Source organism: Haliotis cracherodii, unplaced genomic scaffold (genome assembly GCF_022045235.1).
Source record: "Haliotis cracherodii isolate W230 unplaced genomic scaffold, xgHalCrac1.p SCAF_11, whole genome shotgun sequence".
Classification (NCBI taxonomy): domain Eukaryota; kingdom Metazoa; phylum Mollusca; class Gastropoda; order Lepetellida; family Haliotidae; genus Haliotis; species Haliotis cracherodii.
The window spans coordinates 2,354,839-2,376,558 of NW_027266266.1; the positions used below are offsets into that span (position 1 = coordinate 2,354,839).

General features: G+C 39.5%; 2 pseudogenes; both read left to right on the forward strand.

Annotated features, from left to right (window-relative positions):
• Positions 1-2,342: 2,342 nt before the first annotated feature.
• On the forward strand, positions 2,343-21,403 carry LOC139456020 (zinc finger protein 658B-like; annotated as a pseudogene).
• On the forward strand, positions 9,363-16,164 carry LOC139456087 (zinc finger protein 420-like; annotated as a pseudogene).
• Positions 21,404-21,720: the final 317 nt, after the last annotated feature.

Consider the following 21,720-nt stretch of genomic DNA (forward strand, 5'->3'; position numbering starts at 1 on the left):
GATTTTGAGAGAGCTACATCATCCCCAGAACCAAGGAGTGGTTGATAAGTACAAGTGACCAAAGGTAGAAGGGTAAAGTACCCGACCCCCAAGGTTACACAGAGATGGCGTGCGCACGTGCGTGCGTGCGTTTTTGTATCGTTGGAAATATGACCTGTATGTTCTGTATAGTGTGTGCGTGTTTGACTGTAGCCTGGTTGTATCGGTAGGCTGCTCTTGGCACTTCACTGACCCAGGCAATGACAAGGCAAATACCTCTTTTGATTCGTAATAATGGTGGCATGATAGCTCTCTCTCATTGGTTCTGATATCTGGCCTCAGGATTTGATTCATATGAAAAGTAATATATAAAAATAACTTTCCAACACATCCATGTGTTTTCTTTTTGTCCACATGAGGATGTAATGGTAATTGTCCTTTAATAGCATAACAGTAGTCATGGTACGAGAATTAATCAACTGAAGACACTTCCATTTGAGTTTATTGAGTTCATCAAGTTTATCAAATTTATTGAGTTTATCAAGTTTATTTCAAATCACACCGTCAGCATGGTCAGCATGTCACCCTAAGTACTGCGCTAAGATGTTATCCGTGTGTGGACTGTGGAGAGACATTTACAGTATCAGGGAAAATATCATCATCAAAATGTATTTGGTTCCAGACCTAGTTGTTATTGGTGGTGTACCCTGCATGAAAATTTTGAAGTTCCCACTGACAAGGCCTCAAATAATAATAATAATGATAATAACAACAACAGCAGCGATAATAATAACCATTATATGTAAACATCACTACATAAATTGTTTGATCAAAGAACTTGGTATAAGTGACATATCAAATAATGCCACATGTAAGGCCAGTATGTTAACTGAGGAAGAAATCTGCCAAGACCACAACTCAGTACTGTCCACTTTTGACTTGACTCTAAAACCTGAAGACATGTCCATTCCTCGTTTGTATTGGATTCAAAGGCTCCATAAAATCTGTACAAAGAGAGATATATTGCTGTGTCCAGCAAATGAACCACCAAATCCCTGTCTCAACGACTAACCAGAATCCTTGATACAATCAAGGAAGGGGTTTCTGTATATTCACAGAAAGTATTTGAGACAAGTAGAATTCATACCATGTGGATTTTTCAAAAGCTCAAAAGATTTGCTTGACTTTTTGCAATCTCAGAAAAGAACCAAGTTCCATTCTGTCAAGACATTTCTGTTTTTCAACTTTGTACACCACTATCCCACATGACAAACTTAAGGGAAAACTTCTTTGATTAATAGGGCTTTTGTTACAAAATTTGGTGAACACAATTTCAGGTTCAGGACAATTTGTGAAAAATGAAAGGAAATGCCATCTGAAGTTTACTGAGAAAACAATATGTGAAATGCCGGACTTCCTCATTAATAACATCGACATAAAATCTGGGGATTAGACATTTAGGCAAGAAGTAGGCATACCCATGGGCACCAATTGTGCTCCCCTCCTTGCGGATCTGTTTCTTTATGCATATTTCTGTTCAGATTGGCAAAGTCAAAATAAGGTTATTTGGCCACGAAGTTTAACTTAAGCTTCAGGTATATCGATGATCTGATATGGTTCAATAACAATCAAATAGCCAGATCCCTTCTACTGATTTACCCACCTGAACCAGAAAGAAAGGAGACCAGTGAGGCCACCTCATCCGTCTCAATATTTAGATCCATGCATAAAGATTCAGAGTGACTAAACACTCTCCACAAGACGGTATGACAAGAGGGATGACTTCAACTTTCCCAAAGTCAACTTTCCCTTCATGTCGAGCAATATTCCAGCAGCTCCAGCCTTTGGTGTTTACTTTTCACAACATTTGAGATACAATCAAGCATGCTCTTTCTACCAAGGTTTCAAAGAGCCACATACGACTCTTGCCCAGAAGTTGTTTGATCAAGGTTACAACATTCAAGGCCTCAGTAAAGCTTTCAAGAAGATTTATGGTAGACATGTGGAGGACATTTCCAGATTTGATGTCCAATAAAATTCCCTATTTTGACCTGTACAATATGTTCCAATGTTTTTTTCAGGTGAACAGATTTGCTTTTGTATGTGTTTGTGACAGGTGTCACCGGTGGGGCAGGAGGCACTCACCTATTCACGAACCCTTGGTGTCATTACTATTTGACAGTGATTCATAAACACATACTCATGAAATAGTAAGAATCGTACTATCGACTCTTTTTCTTTTGGATATAGAAAGGGTTTTGTTGCTTTATTTGGAAACATCTGTAAAAAATAAATGCATTAATTTGCAAAGGAAAGTGACGACTTCTTTTTGTTTTCAGTAATCATCTCAACACACTCAAGCATATAATGGAAATACAAGGCCAAACACAGAATCCTGGCTCTCTTACTGAAACATGTGTAATCACGGATGGTGAGAGAGTATTGCTGGATCTCAAGAAATACTCTGTTACTGACACGCTGGAAACAGGTGATCTCCAGAAATACTCTGCTACTGACACCCTGGAAACAGGTGATCTCCAGAAACAATCTGTTATTGACATGCTGGAAACAGGTGATCTCAAGAAATACTCTGCTACTGACATGCTGGAAACAGGTGATCTCAAGAAATACTCTGTTACTAACACGGTGGAAACAGGTGATCTCCAGAAACAATCTGCTACTGACACGCTGGAAAAGGGTGATCTCAAGGAACAGTCTGTTACTGACACCCAGGAAACATGTGATCTCAAGGAACAATCTGTTACTGACACGCTGGAAACAGGTGATCTCAAGAAACAATCTGTTACTGACATGCTGGAAACAGGTGATCTCAAGAAACAATCTGTTGCCGACACGCTGGAAACAGGTGATCTCAAGAAACATAAATCTTGTGGAGGTCAAGCAAAGCAGTCTCAAACGTGTAGTGAGAGCAGGAACACATTCATTAAATCAGGTGATATGAAACAGGACACCTTTTGTCACAGTGAAGTCAAGCCTCATAAGTGTGTTGAATGTGGGAAGACATTTCCACGATCAGGTAATCTGCAGTCACACATGAGGATTCACACTGGAATCAAGCCTTATCAGTGCATGGTGTGTGAGAAAACATTTGCAGCATCAGGTACTCTCCAGACACACATGAGGATTCACACTGGAATCAAGCCTTATAAATGTGTTGAATGTGGGAAAGTATTTACACAGTCAAGTAGCTTGCAGTCACACATGAGTATTCACAGTGGAATCAAGCCTCATCAGTGCACTGTATGCGAGAAAACATTTACATTTCAAGGTTCTCTGCAGAGACACGAGAGGCTTCACAGTGGAATCAGGCCTTATCAGTGCACTGTATGTGAGAAAACATTTACAGTTCAAGGTTCTCTGAAGAGTCACATGAGGACTCACAGTGGAATCAAGCCTTATCAGTGCATGGTGTGTGAGAAAACATTTACACATGAAGGTTCTCTCCAGAGACACATGAGGATTCACAGTGGAGACAAACCTTATCAGTGTGTTCAATGTGAGAAAACTTTTGCAGAATTAGGTAATCTGACGATCCATATGAGGATTCACAGTGGAATCAAGCCTTATCAGTGCATGGTGTGTGAGAAAACGTTTGCAGAATCAAGTTCTCTGAAGACACACATAAGGAAACACAGTGGAGTTAAGCCTTATAAGTGTGAGGAATGTGAGAAAACATTTACAGGATCAAGTGCTCTGAAGACACACATGCAGATTCACAGTGGAATCAAGCCGTATCAGTGTGTTGAATGTGGGCAAAGATTCACACAATCCCATTCCCTGAGATCACACATGATGATGCACAGTGGAATCAGGCCTTATAAGTGTGTTCAATGTGAGAAAACATATATACTATCAAGTCATCTGAAGAAACACATGAAGATTCACAGTGAAATCAAGCCGTATCAGTGATCTGTGTGACTATTTGGGAATATGGATGCATGAAAATCTAGTTTGGGGAGGTAGACATGGTAGAGGGATATATGTAATCATGTACCAGTATTAAGGAAATACCAGGATTGGTGTAAGTTTTTCGGCTTGTGGGTGGAGGTGGGCTGGGGGCGGGGCTGGGGGTGGGGGGGTGGGGAATGTGTAATTACGTCTTAAGGTTGTTTCAGCATGTGTGTGGATGCATGATTGATGACCTATATGTTCTATATAGTCAGTGTATGTTTGACTGTCCACCCACTGAAATGTAACTGTTAATGTCATTGTAACTGCATTCGAACAGCAATGGACATCTCAATACTTGTATTGACTTCTTGTTCTTGTATTCAACTATAAGACAATAAATGGTATTATAAAGGGAAAAAATGTATGTAACTTCCTCAAAAGCTGATGTATCTCAAAGCTGGCAGCCTCCAGTGTAAGGATCTGCCACAGATTATAAGATTACATCGCGAATGTCACTGAGGGTAGATCATTTGATAATGTCTATTTCGTTTGTCAGTGATCGTAGCTTTTGATCTGTTTTTGACCAAACCCCTATTTGTCTCTCCTGGTGACTAGCTTTGATGTACAGGTAGGCTGCTCTTGGCACTTCACTGACCCAGGCAATGACACCACAATAGCGACCTCTACTGGACAAGGAAACCTGGCGGACACACTTTATCAGCTGTTTATGTATTTACTGCAGAAAGACTATGATCTCAAGGCGATCTCAAGAAATAATCTGTTACTGACACACTGGAAACAGTTGATCTCAAGAAACAATCTGTTACAGACACGCTGGAAACAGGTGATCTCAAGGAACAATCTGTTGCTGACACACTGGAAACAGGTGATCTCCAGAAACAATCTGTTACTGACACACTGGAAACAGGTGATCTCAAGGAACAGTCAAGCAATATCAGTGTGTTGAATGTGGGGAAAGATTTACACAGTCAAGAACCCTGAGGTCACACATGATGATTCACAGTGGAATCAAGCCTTATCTGTGCATCGTGTGTGAGAAAACGTGAGGAAACACAGTGGAGTTAAACGTTATAAGTGTGTTGAAGGTGAGTAAACGTTTACAGGATAAAATGAGTGTTCACAGTGGAATCAAGCCTTATCAGTGTGGTGAATGTGGGCAAAGATTCACACAATCACATTCCCTGAAGTCACACATGAATATTCACAGCGTAATCAGGCCTTATAAGTGTGTTGAATGTGAGAAATCATATACACAATCAGGTCATCTGAAGGCACACATGAGGCTTCACAGTGGAATCAAACCTTATCTGTGCATCGTGTGTGAGAAAACATTTACACAATCAAGTAATTTGAAGACACACATGAGTATTCACAGTGGAATCAAGCCGTATCAGTGTGTTGAATTTGGGAAAAGATTCACACCATCACGTTACCTGAAGTCCCACATGGGGCTGCAAAGTGGAATCAGGCCTTACAAGTGTGTTGAATGTGAGAAATCATATACAAAATCAAGTCATCTGAAGGCACACATGATGATTCACAGTGGAATCAAGCCTTATAAGTATGTTCAATGTGAGAAAACATTTAGACAATCAAGTGCTCTGAGGACACACATGAGGATTTACCGTGGAATCAAGCCGCATCAGTGATCTGTGTGTCTATTTTGGAATATGGACGCATGAAAATCGATTGTGGTGGGTGGAGGGTGAGGGGTATGTTGCAGTATTATGGAAATACCAGTGTGGGTGTAAGTGTTTTGTAATTACATTGTAGGGTTGTTTCAGCATGTGTGTGAATGCATCAGTGATCAGTTATAACCAGGGTATTTTGGGAAAAAAGTGTTTTTAATATTAATTTGAAATGAGGTTTATGACATTCTATCAGGCTTTGGGTTAAAATACGAATGGGACATCTGAGAGGTGACAACTTGGTGAGGCTTCAACCAAGAGGTCAAAAGGTTATCGATTCTATTGATTTAAATGAAAAGATGGTATAGATAATCAGTCTTGGAGTGACCAAATATTGTATGAATTATTGCTTGATTGGAATCTGAATAAGGATATCTTGGTAAATTAGTAAATACCATTTTGACATAGTATCTTGCTTTCATCCTAGGTTCATGAACTATGTTCGATTGACTGATGAACTTAGAAAGTTAACTGAGTTATTTTAGACAAGAAGAGTTTGATAGCGCAAACTGAATCTGCCATTTGGAGATTGGAAATTAGCTTCTGTTGAAATGAGCGTATGAGTCATTTCGGTATGACTTGGAACATTATTTTGGTGGGTGGAGATAAAATTATCATCAAGGGTATTTTATGAGTTGTCCGGGAGTGGTGCGGGGATTCGGAAACTCACAGCTGAACAGAGAGGTTCTCTCTATAGATTGAAAGTCCGGTTCAGAAAAGTATTAGAGTTAACAGTGGATCAGAAATATTATCAGGCTCTTTGATATATCCTTTAAGTATGTGTTGTATTTAAGGTATACAGGCTACAAGAAAATATCTCAGGACTATATGTGTATATTTATGATTAATTCCATCATAAATAAAAGGACTTGTGCAAACCAGCTGACTTGTGATTTTGAGAGAGCTACATCATTCCCAGAACCAAGGAGTGGTTGATAAGTACAAGTGACCAAAGGTAGAAGGGTAAAGTACCCGACCCCCAAGGTTACACAGAGATGGCGTGAGTGCGTGCATGCGTTTTTGTATCGTTGGAAATATGACCTGTATGTTCTGTATAGTGTGTGTGTGTTTGACTGTCCTCCCACAGAAATGTAACTGTAAATGTCATTGTAACTGCATTTGAACAGCATGTCACATCGTAATCCTTTTATTGACTTCTTCTTGTTCTTGTATTCTACTATAAGACAATGAACAGCATTATAAGGAAAAAAACATTAATGTAACTTGCTTAAAAGCAGATGTGTCTCAAAGCTGGCATCCTCAAGTGTAAGGATCTGCCACAGATTATAGATAGGATCACGAATGTCACTGAGGGTAGATAATTTGATAACGTCTGCTTACGGAGTTGTGTCTCGTTTGTCAGTGATCGTAGCTTTTGATCTGTTTTTGACCCAACCCCTATTTCTCTCTCCTGGTGACTAGCCTGGTTGTACAGGTAGGCTGCTCTTGGCACTTCACTGACCCAGGCAATGACACCACAATAGCGACCTCCACTGGACAAAGGAACCTGGCGGACACACTTTATTAGCTTTTTATGTATCTACTGCAGAGAGACTCCAGAACTCATGTGTAGAATATGCTCTTGGCCTTTTCAAAATTACTTTTGCCTTGTATATGTCATGAGAATAAGACCAATTGTTTCGAGACACCAAGAGCGCCGTCACATAGGCAAAATTAAACAGTGACACACACACCATTTTCAAAAGAGACATTTGCATTAATATTTCATGTCAGCTCACTATTGTCACAAAATCTATCCATAATACATAAAGTTAAATGACTTTGTTAATAACAATTGGTTAGCATCCATATTTCAGCAAATGCGATGACTTAAAATCCAACAGTTATGCCTCATTATCTCCCCCATAGTTATATACTGGGTTTAGTGGATACAGTGAACGTCCATTATCATAATTATAATAACGAGGCAAATACCTCTTTTGATTCGTAATAATGGTAGCATGATAGCTCTCTCTCATTGGTTCTGATATCTGGCCTCAGGATTTGAAAAGCAATATATAAAAATAACTTTCCAACACATCCATGTGTTTTCTTTCTTTCCACATGAGGATGTAATGGTAATTGCCCTTTAATAGCATAACAGTAGTCATGGTACGATGATTAATCAACTGAAGACACTTCCATTTGAGTTTATTGAATTTATCAAGTTTATTTCAAATCACACCATCAGCATGTCACCCTAAGTACTGCGCTAAGATCTTATCGGTGTGTTGAATGTGGAGAGACATTTACAGTATCAGGTATAATATTATCATCAAAATGTATTTGGTTCCAGCCCTAGTTGTTATTGGTGGTGTTTCCTGCATGAAAATTTTGTAGTTCCCACTGACAAGGCCTCAATAATAATAATAATTATTATTATTATTATTATTATAACAACACCAGTAATAATAATAACAAAAACAACAACAACAACAATAATAATAACCATTATATGTAAACATCACTACATAAATTGTTTGATCTAAGAACTTGGTATAAGTGACATATCAAATAATGCCACATGTAAGGCCAGTATGTTAACTGAGGAAGAAATCTGCCAAGACCACAACTCAGTACTGTCCACTTTTGACTTGACTCTAAAACCTGAAGACATGTCCATTCCTCGTTTGTATTGGATTCCAAAGCTCCATAAAAATCTGTACAAAGAGAGATATATTGCTGTGTCCAGCAAATGTACCACCAAATCCCTGTCTCAACGACTAACCAGAATCCTTAATACAATCAAGGAAGGGGTTTCTGTATATTCACAGAAAGTATTTGAGACAAGTGGAATTCATACCATGTGGATTTTTCAAAAACTCAAAAGATTTTCTTGATTTTTTGCAGTCTCAGAAAAGAACCAAGTTCCATTCTGTCAAGACATTTCTGTTTTTCAACTTTGTACACCACTATCCCACATGACAAACTTAAGGGAAAACTTCTTTGATTAATAGGGCTTTTGTTACAAAACATGGTGAACACAATTTCAGGTTCAGGACAATTTGTGAAAAATGAAAGGAAATGCCATCTGAAGTTTACTGAGAAAACAATATGTGAAATGCCGGACTTCCTCATTGATAACATCTACGTAAAATTTGGGGATTAGACATTTAGGCAAGTAGTAGGCATACCCATGGACACCAATTGTGCTCCCCTCCTTGCGGATCTGTTTCTTTATACATATTTCTGTTCAGATTGGGAAAGTCAAAACAAGGTTATTTGGCCACGAAGTTTAACTTAAGCTTCAGGTGTTTCGATGAACTGATATGGTTCAATAACAATCAAAAAACCAAATCCCTTCTACTGATTTACCCACCTGAACCAGGAAGAAAGGAGACCAGTGAGGCCGACTCATCCCTCTCAATATTTAGATCCATGCATAAAGATTCAGAGTGACAAAACACTCTCCACAAGACGGTATGACAAGAGGGATGACTTCAGCTTTCCAAAAGTCAACTTTCCCTTCATGTCGAGCAATATTCCAGCAGCTCCAGCCTTTGGTGTTTACTTTTCACAACATTTGAGATATAATCAAGCATGCTCTTTCTACCAAGATTTCAAAGAGTGTCATACGACTCTTGTCAGAAGTTGTTTGATCAAGGTTACAACATTAAAGGCCTCAGTAAAGCTTTCAAGAAATTTTATGGTAGACATATGGAGGACAGAAGAAGGATGTCCGATGAATTTCCCTATTTTGACTTTTGCAATATGTTGAAATGTTTTTTTTTCAGGTGAACAATTGACTTGCCTTTGCATGTGTTTGTGACAAGCGTCAATGGTGGGGCAGGAGGCGCTCACCTATTCACGAACATCTGGTATCATTACTATTTGAAAGTGATTCATAAACATCGACTCTTTTTCTTTTGGATATGGGAAGGGTTTTGTTGCTTTATTTGGAAAAACTCTAGCAAATGCATTAATTTGAAAAGGAAAGTGACAACTTCTTTATGGTTTCAGTAATCATCTCAACACACTCAAGCATATAATGGAAATACAAGGCCAAACACAGAACCATGGCTCTCTTACTGAAACATGTGTAATCACGGATGGTGAGAGAGTATTGCTGGATCTAACGAAAATACTCTGCTACTGACATTCTGGAAACAGGTGATCTCCAGAAACAATGTGTCACTGACACGCTGGAAACAGGTGATCTCAAAAAACAATCTGTTACTGACACCCTGGAAACAGGTGATCTCAAGGAACCATCTGTTACTGACACGCTGGAAACAGGTGATCTCAAGAAACAATCTGCTACTGACACGCTGGAAATAGGTGATCTCAAGGAACAGTTTGTTACTGACATGCTGGAAACAGGTGATCTCAAGAAACAATCTGTTGCTGACACGCTGGAAATGGGTGATCTCCAGAAACAATCTGTTACTGACACACTGGAAACAGGTGATCTCAAGAAACAATCTGTTACTGACATGCTGGAAACAGGTGATCTCCAGAATCAATCTGTTACTGACATGCAGGAAACAGGTGATCTCCAGAAACAATCTGTTGCTGACACACTGGAAACAGGTGATCTCAAGAAACATAAATATTGTGGGGGTCAGTCTCAAATGTGTAGTGAGAACAGGAAAACATTGATTACATCAGGTGATATGAAAAATGTTTGTCACATTGAAGTCAAGTCATGTAAATGTGTTGTATGTGGGAAGATGTTTGCAGAAGCAGGTTCTCTGCAGACACACATGAGAATGCATAGCGGAATCAAGCAATATCAGTGTGTTGAATGTGAGAAAAGATTCATACAATCACATTCCCTGAGGTCACACATGAAGATTCACAGTGGAATCAAGCCGTATCAGTGCATGGTATGTGAGAAAACGTTTGCAGGATCAGGCTCTCTGCAGACACACATACGGATGCACACTGGAATCAAGCCTTATAAGTGTGTTGAATGTGAGAAAACATTTATACAATCAGGTCACCTGAAGTCACACATGAAGATTCACAGTGGAATCAAGCCGTATCAGTGCATGGTGTGTGAGAAAACGTTTGCAGGATCAGGCTCTCTGCAGACACACATTAGGATGCACAGTGGAATCAAGCCTTATAAGTGTGTTGAATGTGAGAAAACATTTACACAATCAAGTCACCTGAAGACACACATGAGGATTCACAGTGGAATCAAGCCATATCAGTGCTTCGTGTGTGAGAAAAAGTTTGCAGAATCAGGCACTCTGCAGACACACATGAGGATTCACAGTAGAATCAAGCCTTATCAGTGTGTTGAATGTGGGAAAAGATTTACACAATCAAGTCATCTGAAGGCACACATGAGTATTCACAGTGGAATCAGGCCTTATCAGTGCATGGTATGTGAGAAAACATTTACACTTCAAGGTTCTCTGCAGACACACATGAGGATGCACAGTGGAATCAAGCCTTATCAGTGCATGGTGTGTGAGAAAACATTTACAGTTCAAGGTACTCTGCAGAGACACATGAGGATTCACAGTGGAGACAAACCTTATCAGTGTGTTCAATGTGGGAAAGCATTTGCAGATTTAAGTACTCTAAGGAGACACATGATGATTCACAGTGGAATCAAGCCTCATCAGTGCATCGTGTGTGAGAAAACATTTACCCAATCAGGTCAACTGACGACACACATGAGGATTCACAGTGAAATCAAGCCACATCAGTGATCTGTTTGTCTATTTTGGAATATGGATGCCTGAAAATCTAGATTGGGGAGGTAGACATGGTAGAGGGATATGTGTAATTATGTACCAGTATTAAGGAAATACCAGTGTGTGTGTAAGTGTTTCGGCTGGAGGGTGGAGGTGGGCTGGTGTGGGGAGTGGATGATTAGGGGGATGTGTAATTACATCTTAGGGTTGTTTCAGCAGCATGTGTGAGAATGCATGAGTGATATGTGATGGCTGTGTGTGTGTGCGTGCGTGTGTGTTTGTCCACCCACTTAAATGTAACTGTAAATGTCATTATAACTGCATTTGAACAGCAATGGACATCTCAATATTTGTATTACCTTCTTGTTCTTGTATTCTACTATAAGACAATAAACGGTATTATAAGGGAAAACATGAATGTAACTTGCTCTAAAGCTGATGTATCTCAAAGCCGGCAGCCTCGAATGTAAGGATCTGCCACAGATTATTAGATTACATCGCGAATGTCTCTGAGGGTAGATCATTTCATATGTCTATCTCGTTTGTCGGTGATCGTAGCTTTTGATCTGTTTTTGACCCACTCTTTATTTGTCTCTCCTGGTGACTAGCCTGGTTGTACAGGTAGGCTGCTCTTGGCACTTCACTGACCCAGGCAATGACACCACAATAGCGACCTCCACTGGACAAAGGAACCTGGCGGACACATTTTATCAGCCTTTTATGTATCTACTGCAGAGAGACTCCAGAACTCATGTGTAGAATATGCTCTTGGCCTTTTCAAAATTACTTTTGCCTTGTATATGTCATGAGAATAAGACCAATTGTTTCGAGACACGAAGAGCGCCATCACATAGGCAAAATTAAACAGTGACACACACACCATTTTCAAAAGAGACATTTGCATTAATATTTCATGTCAGCTCACTATTGTCACAAAATCTATCCATAATACATAAAATTAAATGACTTTGTTAAAAACAATTGGTTAGCATCCATATTTCAGCAAATGTGATGACTTAAAATCCAACAGTTATGCCTCATTATCTCCACCATAGTTATATACTGGGTTTAGTGGATAGAGTGAACGTCCATTATCATAATTATAATAACGAGGCAAATACCTCTTTTGATTCGTAATAATGGTGGCATGATAGCTCTCTCTCATTGGTTCTGATAGCTGGCCTCAGGATTTGAAAAGCAATATATAAAAATAACACCACATCCATGCGTTTTCTTTCTTTCCACATGAGGATGTAATGGTAATTGCCCTTTAATAGCATAACAGTAGTCATGGTACAACGATTAATCAACTGAAGACACTTCCATTTGAGTGTATTGAATTTATCAAGTTTATTTCAAATCACACCATCAGCATGTCACCCTAAGTACTGCGCTAAGATCTTATCGGTGTGTTGAATGTGGAGAGACATTTACAGTATCAGGTATAATATCATTATCAAAATGTATTTGGTTCCAGCCCTAGTTGTTATTGGTGGTGTTTCCTGCATGAACATTTTGTAGTTCCCACTGACAAGGCCTCAATAATAATAATAATAAAAAATAATAAATATAACAACACCAGTAATAATAATAACAAAAACAACAACAACAACAATAATAATAACCATTATATGTAAACATCACGACATAAATCGTTTGATCAAAGAACTTGGTATAAGTGACATATCAAATAATGCCACATGTAAGGCCAGTATGTTAACTGAGGAAGAAATCTGCCAAGACCAAAAATCAGTACTGTCCACTTTTGACTTGACTCTAAAACCTGAACACATGTCCATTCCTCGTTTGTATTGGATTCCAAAGCTCCATAAAAATCTGTACAAAGAGAGATATATTGCTGTGTCCAGCAAATGTACCACCAAATCCCTGTCTCAACGACTAACCAGAATCCTTAATACAATCAAGGAAGGGGTTTCTGTATATTCACAGAAAGTATTTGAGACAAGTGGAATTCATACCATGTGGATTTTTCAAAAACTCAAAGGATTTTCTTGATTTTTTGCAGTCTCAGAAAAGAACCAAGTTCCATTCTGTCAAGACATTTCTGTTTTTCAACTTTGTACACCACTATCCCACATGACAAACTTAAGGGAAAACTTCTTTGATTAATAGGGCTTTTGTTACAAAACATGGTGAACACAATTTCAGGTTCAGGACAATTTGTGAAAAATGAAAGGAAATGCCATCTGAAGTTTACTGAGAAAACAATATGTGAAATGCCGGACTTCCTCATTGATAACATCTACGTAAAATTTGGGGATTAGACATTTAGGCAAGTAGTAGGCATACCCATGGACACCAATTGTGCTCCCCTCCTTGCGGATCTGTTTCTTTATACATATTTCTGTTCAGATTGGGAAAGTCAAAACAAGGTTATTTGGCCACGAAGTTTAACTTAAGCTTCAGGTATATCGATGAACTGATATGGTTCAATAACAATCAAAAAACCAAATCCCTTCTACTGATTTACCCACCTGAACCAGGAAGAAAGGAGACCAGTGAGGCCGCCTCATCCCTCTCAATATTTAGATCCATGCATAAAGATTCATAGTGACAAAACACTCTCCACAAGACGGTATGACAAGAGGGATGACTTCAGCTTTCCAAAAGTCAACTTTCCCTTCATGTCGAGCAATATTCCAGCAGCTCCAGCCTTTGGTGTTTACTTTTCACAACATTTGAGATATAATCAAGCATGCTCTTTCTACCAAGATTTCAAAGAGTGTCATACGACTCTTGTCAGAAGTTGTTTGATCAAGGTTACAACATTAAAGGCCTCAGTAAAGCTTTCAAGAAATTTTATGGTAGACATATGGAGGACAGAAGAAGGATGTCCGATGAATTTCCCTATTTTGACTTTTGCAATATGTTGAAATGTTTTTTTTTCAGGTGAACAATTGACTTGCCTTTGCATGTGTTTGTGACAAGCGTCAATGGTGGGGCAGGAGGCGCTCACCTATTCACGAACATCTGGTATCATTACTATTTGAAAGTGATTCATAAACATCGACTCTTTTTCTTTTGGATATGGGAAGGGTTTTGTTGCTTTATTTGGAAAAACTCTAGCAAATGCATTAATTTGAAAAGGAAAGTGACAACTTCTTTATGGTTTCAGTAATCATCTCAACACACTCAAGCATATAATGGAAATACAAGGCCAAACACAGAACCATGGCTCTCTTACTGAAACATGTGTAATCACGGATGGTGAGAGAGTATTGCTGGATCTAACGAAAATACTCTGCTACTGACATTCTGGAAACAGGTGATCTCCAGAAACAATGTGTCACTGACACGCTGGAAACAGGTGATCTCAAAAAACAATCTGTTACTGACACCCTGGAAACAGGTGATCTCAAGAAACAATCTGCTACTGACACGCTGGAAATAGGTGATCTCAAGGAACAGTTTGTTACTGACATGCTGGAAACAGGTGATCTCAAGAAACAATCTGTTGCTGACACGCTGGAAATGGGTGATCTCCAGAAACAATCTGTTACTGACACACTGGAAACAGGTGATCTCAAGAAACAATCTGTTACTGACATGCTGGAAACAGGTGATCTCCAGAATCAATCTGTTACTGACATGCAGGAAACAGGTGATCTCCAGAAACAATCTGTTGCTGACACACTGGAAACAGGTGATCTCAAGAAACATAAATATTGTGGGGGTCAGTCTCAAATGTGTAGTGAGAACAGGAAAACATTGATTACATCAGGTGATATGAAAAATGTTTGTCACATTGAAGTCAAGTCATGTAAATGTGTTGTATGTGGGAAGATGTTTGCAGAAGCAGGTTCTCTGAAGACACACATGAGAATGCATAGCGGAATCAAGCAATATCAGTGTGTTGAATGTGAGAAAAGATTCATACAATCACATTCCCTGAGGTCACACATGAAGATTCACAGTGGAATCAAGCCGTATCAGTGCATGGTATGTGAGAAAACGTTTGCAGGATCAGGCTCTCTGCAGACACACATACGGATGCACACTGGAATCAAGCCTTATAAGTGTGTTGAATGTGAGAAAACATTTATACAATCAGGTCACCTGAAGTCACACATGAAGATTCACAGTGGAATCAAGCCGTATCAGTGCATGGTGTGTGAGAAAACGTTTGCAGGATCAGGCTCTCTGCAGACACACATTAGGATGCACAGTGGAATCAAGCCTTATAAGTGTGTTGAATGTGAGAAAACATTTACACAATCAAGTCACCTGAAGACACACATGAGGATTCACAGTGGAATCAAGCCATATCAGTGCTTCGTGTGTGAGAAAAAGTTTGCAGAATCAGGCACTCTGCAGACACACATGAGGATTCACAGTAGAATCAAGCCTTATCAGTGTGTTGAATGTGGGAAAAGATTTACACAATCAAGTCATCTGAAGGCACACATGAGTATTCACAGTGGAATCAGGCCTTATCAGTGCATGGTATGTGAGAAAACATTTACACTTCAAGGTTCTCTGCAGACACACATGAGGATGCACAGTGGAATCAAGCCTTATCAGTGCATGGTGTGTGAGAAAACATTTACAGTTCAAGGTACTCTGCAGAGACACATGAGGATTCACAGTGGAGACAAACCTTATCAGTGTGTTCAATGTGGGAAAGCATTTGCAGATTTAAGTACTCTAAGGAGACACATGATGATTCACAGTGGAATCAAGCCTCATCAGTGCATCGTGTGTGAGAAAACATTTACCCAATCAGGTCAACTGACGACACACATGAGGATTCACAGTGAAATCAAGCCACATCAGTGATCTGTTTGTCTATTTTGGAATATGGATGCCTGAAAATCTAGATTGGGGAGGTAGACATGGTAGAGGGATATGTGTAATTATGTACCAGTATTAAGGAAATACCAGTGTGGGTGTAAGTGTTTCGGCTGGAGGGTGGAGGTGGGCTGGTGTGGGGAGTGGATGATTAGGGGGATGTGTAATTATGTCTTAGGGTTGTTTCAGCAGCATGTGTGAGAATGCATGAGTGATATGTGATGGCTGTGTGTGTGTGCGTGCGTGCGTGCGTGCGTGCGTGCGTGCGTGCGTGCGTGCGTGCGTGCGTGCGTGCGTGCGTGCGTGTGTGTTTGTCCACCCACTTAAATGTAACTGTAAATGTCATTTGAACAGCAATGGACGTCTCAATACTTGTATTACCTTCTTGTTCTTGTATTCTACTATAAGACAATAAACGGTATTATAAGGGAAAACATGAATGTAACTTGCTCAAAAGCTGATGTATCTCAAAGCTGGCAGCCTCGAATGTAAGGATCTGCCACAGATTATTAGATTACATCGCGAATGTCTCTGAGGGTAGATCATTTCATATGTCTATCTCGTTTGTCAGTGATCGTAGCTTTTGATCTGTTTTTGACCCACTCTTTATTTGTCTCTCCTGGTGACTAGCCTGGTTGTACAGGTAGGCTGCTCTTGGCACTTCACTGACCCAGGCAATGACACCACAATAGCGACCTCCACTGGACAAAGGAACCTGGCGGACACACTTTATCAGCCTTTTATGTATCTACTGCAGAGAGACTCCAGAACTCATGTGTAGAATATGCTCTTGGCCTTTTCAAAATTACTTTTGCCTTGTATATGTCATGAGAATAAGACCAATTGTTTCGAGACACCAAGAGCGCCATCACATAGGCAAAATTAAACAGTGACACACACACCATTTTCAAAAGAGACATTTGCATTAATATTTCATGTCAGCTCACTATTGTCACAAAATCTATCCATAATACATAAAATTAAATGACTTTGTTAATAACAATTGGTTAGCATCCATATTTCAGCAAATGTGATGACTTAAAATCCAACAGTTATGCCTCATTATCTCCCCCATAGTTATATACTGGGTTTAGTGGATAGAGTGAACGTCCATTATCATAATTATAATAACGAGGCAAATACCTCTTTTGATTCGTAATAATGGTGGCATGATAGCTCTCTCTCATTGGTTCTGATAGCTGGCCTCAGGATTTGAAAAGCAATATATAAAAATAACACCACATCCATGCGTTTTCTTTCTTTCCACATGAGGATGTAATGGTAATTGCCCTTTAATAGCATAACAGTAGTCATGGTACAACGATTAATCAACTGAAGACACTTCCATTTGAGTGTATTGAATTTATCAAGTTTATTTCAAATCACACCATCAGCATGTCACCCTAAGTACTGCGCTAAGATCTTATCAGTGTGTTGAATGTGGAGAGACATTTACAGTATCAGGTATAATATCATTATCAAAATGTATTTGGTTCCAGCCCTAGTTGTTATTGGTGGTGTTTCCTGCATGAAAATTTTGTAGTTCCCACTGACAAGGCCTCAATAATAATCATAATAATGATGATAATAATAATAATAAAAAATAATAAATATAACAACACCAGTAATAATAATAACAAAAACAACAACAACAACAATAATAATAACCATTATATGTAAACATCACGACATAAATTGTTTGATCAAAGAACTTGGTATAAGTGACATATCAAATAATGCCACATGTAAGGCCAGTATGTTAACTGAGGAAGAAATCTGCCAAGACCAAAAATCAGTACTGTCCACTTTTGACTTGACTCTAAAACCTGAACACATGTCCATTCCTCGTTTGTATTGGATTCCAAAGCTCCATAAAAATCTGTACAAAGAGAGATATATTGCTGTGTCCAGCAAATGTACCACCAAATCCCTGTCTCAACGACTAACCAGAATCCTTAATACAATCAAGGAAGGGGTTTCTGTACATTCACACAAAGTATTTGAGACAAGTGGAATTTATACCATGTGGATTTTTCAAAAACTCAAAGGATTTGCTTGACTTTTTGCAGTCTCAGAAAAGAACCAAGTTCCATTCTGTCAAGACATTTATGTTTTTCAACTTTGTACACCACTATCCCACATGACAAACTTAAGGAAAAACTTCTTTGATTAATAGGGCTTTTGTTACAAAACGTGGTGAACACAATTTCAGGTTCAGGACAATTTGTGAATAACGAAAAGAAATGCTATCTGAAGTTTACTGAGTAAACAATATGTGAAATGCCGGACTTCCTCATTGATAACATCTACGTAAAATTTGGGGATTAGACATTTAGGCAAGAAGTAGGCATACCCATTGGCACCAATTGTGCTCCCCTCCTAGCGGATCTGTTTCTTTATGCATATTTCTGTTCAGATATGCAAAGTCAAAACAAAGTAATTTGGCCACGAAGTTTAACTTAAGCTTCAGGTATATCGATGATCTGATATGGTTCAATAACAATCAAATAACCAAATCCCTTCTACTGATTTACCCACCTGAACCAGAAAGAAAGGAGAGGCCGCCTCATCCGTCTCAATATTTAGATCCATGCATAAAGATTCATAGTGACTAAACACTCTCCACAAGACAGTATGACAAGAGGGATGACTTCAGCTTTCCAAAAGTCAACTTTCCCTTCATGTCGAGGAATATTCCAGCATCTCCAGCCTTTGGTGTTTACTTTTCACAAATTTAAGATACAATCGATATGCTCTATCTACCAAGATTTCAAAGAGTGTCATACGACTCTTGTCAGAAGTTGTTTGATCAAGGTTACAACATTAAAGGCCTCAGTAAAGCTTTCAAGAAATTTTATGGTAGACATGTGGAGGACAGAAGAAGGATGTCCGATGAATTCCCCTATTTTGACTTTTGCCATATGTTGAATGTTTTTTTCAGGTGAACAATTGACTTGCCTTTGCATGTGTTTGTGACAAACGTCAATGGTGGGGCAGGAGGCGCTCACCTATTCACGAACACCTGGTATCATTACTATTTGACAGTGATTCATAAACACATGCTTTGAGTCGTACAATCGACTCTTTTTCTTTTGGATGTGGAAAGGGTTTTGTTGCTTTATTTGGAAAAATCTTAGAAAATAAATGCATTAATTTGAAAAGGAAAGTGACAACTTCTTTATGGTTTCAGTAATCATCTCAACACACTCAAGCATATAATGGAAATACAAGGCCAAACACAGAATCCTGGCTCTCCTACTGAAACATGTGTAATCACGGACGATGAGAGAGTATTGCTGGATTTCAAGGAACAAACTGTTACTGACACCCTGGAAACAGGTAATCTCAAGAAACAATGTGTTACTGACACGCTGGAAACAGGTGATCTCAAAAAACAATCTGTTACTGGCACCCTGGAAACAGGATATCTCAGGGAACAATCTGTTGCTGACACGCTGGAAATGGGTGATCTCAAGAAACAATCTGTTGCTGACACGCTGGAAATGGGTGATCTCAAGGAACAATCTGTTACTGACACGCTGGAAACAGGTGATCTCAAGAATCAATCTGTTACTGACACACTGGAAACAGGTGATCTCCAGAAACAATCTGCTTCTGACATGCTGGAAACAGGTGATCTCCAGAAACAATCTGTTACTGGCACCCTGGAAACAGGATATCTCAGGGAACAATCTGTTGCTGACACGCTGGAAATGGGTGATCTCAAGAAACAATCTGTTGCTGACACGCTGGAAATTGGTGATCTCAAGGAACAATCTGTTACTGACACGCTGGAAACAGGTGATCTCCAGAAACAATCTGTTACTGACATGCTGGAAACATGTGATCTCCAGAAACAATCTGTTACTGACACACTGGAAACAGGTGATCTCAAGAAACATAAATCTTGTGGAGGTCAAGCAAAGCAGTCTCAAACGTGTAGTGAGAAAGGGAAAACATTGATTACATCAGGTGATATGAAAAATGTTTGTCACAATGAAGTCAAGCCATGTAAATGTGTTTTATGTCGGAAGATGTTTGCAGACACACATAAGGATGCATAGCGGACTTAAACCTTATAAGTGTGTTGAATGTGAGAAAACGTTTACAGGACCAAGTGCTCTGAAGACACACATGAGGATTCACAGTCAAATCAAGCAATATCAGTGTGTTGAATGTGAGAAAAGATTCACACAATCTCATTCCCTGAGGTCACACATGAGGCTGCATAGTGGAATTAGGCCTTATAAGTGTGTTGAATGTGAGAAAAAATTTATACAATCAGGTCACCTGAAGACACACATGAAGATTCACAGTGGAATCAAGCCGTATCAGTGCATGGTGTGCGAGAAAACGTTTGCTGGATCAGGCACTCTGCAGACACACATGAGGATGCACAGTGGAATCAAGCCTTATAAGTGTGTTGAATGTGAGAAAAGATTTACACAATCAAGTCATCTGAAGACACACATGAGGGTTCATAGTGGAATCAAGCCGTATCAGTGCATGGTGTGTGAGAATACGTTTGCAGAATCAGGCACTCTGCAGACACACATGAGGATTCACAGTGGAATCAAGCCTTATAAGTGTGTTGAATGTGAGAAAACATTTACAATATCAAGTCATCTGAAGACACACATGAGGATTCACAGTGGAATCAAACCATATCAGTGCATGGTGTGTGAGAAAACGTTTGCAGAATCAGGCACTCTGCAGTCACACATGAGGATGCACAGTGGAATCAAGCCTTATAAGTGTGTTAAATGTGAGAAAACATTTACACAATCAAAGGTTCTGAAGACACACCTGAAGATTCACAGTGGAATCAAGCCGTATCAGTGCATCGTGTGTGATAAAACATTTACACTGCAAGGTGCTCTGAAGACACACATGAGGATCCACAGTAGAATCAAGCCGTATCAGTGTGTTGAATGTGGGAAAAGATTTACACAATCAAGTCATTTGAAGACACACATGAGGATTCACAGTGGAATCAAGCCGTATCAGTGCACCGTGTGTGAGAAAACATTTGCAGAATCAGGTTCTCTGCAGACACACATGAGGATGCACAGAGGAATCAGGCCTTATAAGTGTGTTGAATGTGAGAAAACATTTACAATATCAAGTCATCTGAAGACACACATGAGGATTCACAGTGGAATCAAGCCATATCAGTGCATCGTGTGTGAGAAAACATTTGCAGAATCAGGCACTCTGCAGACACACATGAGGATGCACAGTGGAATCAGGCCTTATAAGTGTGTTGAATGTGAGAAAACATTTACACAATCAAGTGCTCTGAGGTCACATATGAGGATTCACAGTAGAATCTAGCCTCATCGTTGAACTGTGTGTCTATTTTGGAATATGGATGCATGACAATCGATTGGGGTGGGTGGTGGGTGGTGGGTGAGGGGTTCGTGTCAGTATTATGGAAGCATCAGTGTGGGTGTAAGTGTTTCGGCTGATGGGTGGAGGTGGGTTGGTGGTGGTGGTGGTGGTGGGGGGGGGGGGGGGGGGGTTCGGGGGGGGGGGGGGGGAGTGGATGGTGGTGTGGATGGTGGTGTGTGTGTGTAAATGTAATTATAACTGCATTTGAACAGCACGTGCCATCTTAATACTTCTTCTTGTTCTTGTATTCTACTGTAAGACAATAAACGGCA